This window comes from Marmota flaviventris, chromosome 9 (assembly GCF_047511675.1).
Source record: "Marmota flaviventris isolate mMarFla1 chromosome 9, mMarFla1.hap1, whole genome shotgun sequence".
Taxonomy (NCBI): domain Eukaryota; kingdom Metazoa; phylum Chordata; class Mammalia; order Rodentia; family Sciuridae; genus Marmota; species Marmota flaviventris.
This window is the reverse complement of record NC_092506.1, coordinates 12,543,444-12,549,126: the sequence shown is the minus strand read 5'-3', so window position 1 is coordinate 12,549,126 and position 5,683 is coordinate 12,543,444.

The following is a 5,683-nucleotide window of genomic DNA, read 5'->3' as shown; positions in this document are numbered from 1 at the left end:
TAAAAAATATTGTACATACACCTTAAAATATGAGGTAAGAATTTATGTTAATCTTAAGCATTCCAACAATGCATTTAGTTACAGGAACAAATTAAACAGAAAAGAACTGGTCATAGTTTGGCACTGTTCTAAGTGGCTTTCATAAATTTACCTTTTAATCAGTCCACAACCTGTTGAGCAAACAAGTATCAAATTGGTCAATTAGGATGACAGGCCACATTGAAATGAAGCTTTTTTTTTTTTTTTCCAAGAAGCAAAAAGTGGTGCTGGCTCCCTAGCAGTTGAAAGGGCTAGGAGGGGAAAGCTACTGAGTCAAAGTGGAGAAAATTGTTCCAGCCAAGGTCATTGACAAGGAGGCCTCTGAATGGAGATACTTGGACTAGGAATGTAGATATGCAAATGACGAAGACTGGCTTGGGAGTCCTGGAGCCAGAGCATTCAAATCTACCCTTTAATCCTTAGGACCCTGGACTTGAGTGAACTGGACATTGAGGGGATATGAACATAATCATTAATCTGTCAGAGGAAATCACAGACTAGTGCTACACTCAGCATTACCCCAAGGGGCATGAGCTTGAAGGCCATAAGCCTAAATATTAGCAAGCCAGGAAAAGATGTTCCATAGCTCATTAGGGTCTATTCTAGAGAACTGGGAGGCCAACCTAAGACTAGTTCTCTCCTGCCAGTTTCATTAAGGAGCAGGGCCAGCTAAAGGAAAATGTTGAACCAGAGACCTCAGATTGATAGTCATTATACCTGAGATCCTTGTAGGCAAAATCCATGATCTATACCAGTGAAGTAAATGGAGAAGGTGAGTTTCTCCAAGATCTTGCTTTTCTAATGAGCATCCTGATCTACCATTGATTTGAATCTCTGAGGGAATAAAAGGTTCTTGGAGGATTTCTCATGGAGATTGATCTGTAAATAATTGTAAAAGAGGAAAAGGATGCATAGCCTGATCAAATGTGGTGGAAATGAGAACTACCCTTTAGGCAAATTGCTGTGAAGCCCCAGATTACTCAACCTGAGACCTATACTATAGGATAGGGTTATCTTATTCCCATTAGCCACTTAAACTGGTTCTTTAATTGTCTACTAAAATGCTCAACTGTACCAGTGACTTGGGGTGCTGTGGAGCATGGAGAGTCCATAATATGGCCCTTGATTGGGTCCACTGATGTGTGGTCTACATTGCAAAGCTATTATCAGATACAATGTTTTTAGGGAACCCAAAGAGGGAACAAATGTGTTCTTGTAGGGCCTAGACAGTGTGGCTCAAATCAGTAGACCGTATAAGGATATTTAGGCCAAATCCGGAACAAGTCCCAGCTGCAGTCAGGATCCAGCTGGATAGTCTAGATGGGATGATGGGAAGAGAGGCCCAGTGTGATCTGTTTGCTAAGAACGTCCTGTTTGTGGGGGGGAGGGCTTTGTCCCTGGGCAGTACCTTTAGTTTTATCCAGAAGCTGGCAGTCAGAACTGCTCTTCCATGTTGTTTCAGTATCTTCTGGTGACAGTAGCAGTTTATTGCACACAGGCCCAGTCTAGAACGGTATCTGAATTTTCATGAGCCGCCATCTTGCAAATCCAGGAGGTAATTGGTCACATATCTGTTTGTTCCAAGATGAAACATAATTCAGTGTCTAAATTTAGCTGACAACCAGACTACTCATTGGTTGTGTTCCCTTTTTCTATGAATGTCCATATTGGTAACAAACACCTTATTAGCTGCACAGTTGATTTTTGTCCAGCTGTCTCATCTCCAGACAGACTTATTTTATATGCCATTCTGAGTCTTGCTACTAATCTGACCAAACGACCAGGACATTTGGTAGGGCAGTTAGGAAAGCCATCCATATTGCACAAAGCCTCACACTGTGCCACGTCCTTTACTGTGTCCACTAAAGGACACCGGATTTAGCCTCACTCTAATCCATTCCTGTAGACATTATTTGGAGGGGCCATCAGTGACCCAGGCCCATGCATGACCTTGGAGTTTTCTTTATCTGAGTCCTCATCTGGTTTGTGGAAGCAGGAACTTCTTGAGTGATATGCTGAGAGAAAAAGAGACACTCCTGGGACATCTTTATGGAGCAACAAGACCTCAGCTTGACTATTTTTTTTTTGTCTGATCCTATGTGTAACACTTCCATTTCACTACAGAGGGTTCCTGAATTACTTGGTGATTTGAGGTCTCTGAACACATAACATGATTGAAATTTTCAGTTATGTGCTTAGTATCCACTAAGGCCTCTAAATAGGCCAGTATGTTTCTACTAAATATTTTTTTCCTTTATTTTATTTTTATGTGGTGCTGAGGATTGAACATAGTGCCTCATGCATGCTAGGTGAACACTCTACCACTGAGCCACAACCCCAGCCCTCTAGTAAATATTTAAGAAGAAATAATTCTTTGAGAGAATTGGTAAAGAGATAATAATCTCCACCTCATTTTATGAAGCTAGGATAATCTTGATAAAAAAATCTGAAAAGGACAATAGGAAAATAACCAGTTACCATTGTCACTGATATACATGGAACTAAAAGCTCTAAAAAGTATGTTAGAAAAGCCAAGTCCAACTATCCAGAAATATAAGGATGATGGGTTTGCATAAGTAATGAAAGTTGCACTTAACATTAGAAAAATATCAAAGTATTTTACCAGCTTATCAGATGAATTGATGGTATAATCTCAGTAAATGCAGAAAAATTTTGATGGCATTTCTGAATCAACGATGATATAGAAGCAAAATATCAAACATTCTATAACTTTTCCACTGAGATCAGGAATAAAACAAGGGTATTCACTGTTACCATTTCACTTGACTTTATTGAAGGTTCTGTGTAGAAAATATGGTAACATAAAGGTACAACAGAATAAACAGCTATCTAGAAAGAAATAATACTGTTTTTGTTCACAGAAGAATCATTTTATATATGTAAAATGCAGGTGACCTACTGAAAAATAAGTTTGGTTATTAATATATAAAACAGCTGCAATTCATTGTACCATCAAGAGTAAGAAAAATAATATAAATGCATGAAAGTATTAATACCTATGAAAAAGTCTAAGGAAATATGCAAGAATACTAAAGAGAAGATTGTAAAACATTACTCTTACATATTAAAAAGACATAAAAAAAATGAAGAGATTATGATCATGGACTGAAGATCCATTGATTATAGATTGATTCCAATACTGATCGCATTTCTATTTTTTTCCTTTTGTTACTGGGAAACCTTAAAAATTATGGAATGGCAGATGAAAAAGTTCTAGAGCCCTACTGTACAACCTTGTTAATGACACTGTACTATAGACTTAAAATTTTGTTAAGAAGGTAAAAATAAAACAAGGGAAAATATAAGCAAGTGTAAACTCTAAAAATTATGAAATGACATTTGGCCAAATAGCCTCAAAATATCTTTATAGAAAATGTAGAAGAATTTACTGTACCAGATATCAAAACATACCCTAAATTTATTATCAAGATAGCGTGACACGGCTACAAGGGCAGACAAAAACCCATCTGAAAACTGCAAAAGGCTCCTGAAAGAAATGAATGCCTAAATAAATACCAAATATATCCTGTGCTCAGGCTGTAAGAGTAAAAGAAATTGAAGTTAAAGTGTAAAAGACCGGGTATTGTAAAGTTTCTAAGCTGCAAAGCCTGAGTTAAAATGTAAAGGACCAGGTATTGTTAAGTTCCTATGCTACACCCAAAACTTGAAATTCCTGTAGCTGTTAGGACAATTCCCGGGACTGCCCAGTAGATATTCCCCCTGACCATCTAGTTGTTTAATAACCTAGGACCCTGTGCAGCTTGGCACGTAGGCATCTTAGGGCCCAAACCAATCAGTTTGAATGTACCCCCCTTCTTAGGATTGACCTCTCACTCCCTCCCGACCTGTTCCCGCCAATGAATGTACTAATCATGTTTAAAAATTGTTGTTTGATTTTCCCACGCCTCATGATGATTTGTTCTGATGTATGCAAAGTCCCTGCCCTCCCCAAAAAGTGTACTTAAGCACTGCTTAACCTCTGCTCGGGGCTCTTGGCCACTATCCCTTCTTGAGTGAGCCTGGAGCCCCAGCGCACTGGATTGGATCCTCAATAAATCCCCTTTTGCTGTTTCATGAGCCGGTCTCTTGGTGGTCTCTTCCTCCGACGTTCGCCGGACCCTTACAAGGCATACATGCCTTACATTACTATGAGGACAATACTGAAAGCAATCTATGCATTGAGTGCAATCTCTATCAAAATCCCCAATGCCATTTTTTTTCATAAAGAAAAAAGCTGACCATAGAACACATGTGGAAATCCAAAATAACCAAACAATCTTGAAAAAGAATAGTAAGAATAGTGACACATAACTCTCAGTTTCACAATATACCACAACCGACGGTAATCAAAATAGTGACTGGCATAAGGATAAAGATATAGATCAATGGAATAGACTTGAGAGTCTAAAAATAAACCCAAACATCCACGATCAACAGATTTTTGGCCAGGGTACCAAGATCATTAGTTGGGGAACAAATTGTCGCTTCAATAAATGGCGCTGAGACAACTGAATATCCCCATGGAAAAGAAAAACGTGGAACTCCTACCTCTTACCATTCGAAAGACGAACTCAAAATGTAGCAAACACCTAAATATAAGACATGGAGCTATATGACTTAGGGGAAACTTTTCATGACCTTGGATTTGGCAGTCAAATTTTAGGCACAGCATTGAAATCACAAGCAATGAAGGGAAACATGGAAAAATGGAGTTGACAAAAATTAAAACAACCTCAATCCAGTGAAAAGATATTCTACAGGATGGGGAAAAAAAATTGAGAACCTCGAGCCTGTAAGGTGTCTAGTATTCAGAGTATTTAAAGAACATTTACAACTGAATAGCAAAAAGAATCAAAAATGGAAAAGAACTTGAGTAGGCATTTCTCCAAAGATTTACAAAGGACCGGACAAGCACCTGAAAAGACAGTGAATCAGTTGAGAAATGCAAATAAAAACCACGATGAGACAATCTCTTCACAACCAACCACAAAACTGTCAATGAGAAACAGTGACACATAACTCTCAGTTTCACAATATACAGTGTTAGCTGGGATTTGGAGAAACGGGGGCCTTTGTACATGGCTGGAGGAGGTAAGTTGTGGGTTCCACCATCAACTCGTCATATCAGGACTAAAATTAAGGCCCCGTGTTATGTGCTTTTGTTTCCATGAGGCTCTCCATGTCTGGTGAGATGGGGAGGGCCTCTACTGACTTGACTTCACAGATCTCTCCCCTCTTTGCTCCTGTGGATGAAGTCCCCAGGAGGAGCAGATACGTGGAAGCCAGTGAGTGGAAACTTATCTCTGAATGGCAGTTTCTGTTTTGTGACAGCCTAATGAATCATTCAAAGGAGGCCATTGTGTCCTCCTGTGGGAGCCAGGGGTCATCTCATCCTCTTCAGACTGTGAGGACTGTGACTTGTACCACCTGGCTGCCCACTTTCTTTACCCTAAGTGCAGCTTCCCTGTGGCCCTATGTGACATGGGGCATTCCCCAGGCAGTGACGGCAAGTCCTAATGAACTGCTGAGGAGCCAATCTGTTCTGTGTCACTTGTCAAGTGTTTGGCGATCACTGCAATCCTGGCATGGGAAGCTCTCCCTCAGCAGTGGGGTGAATAGAGGC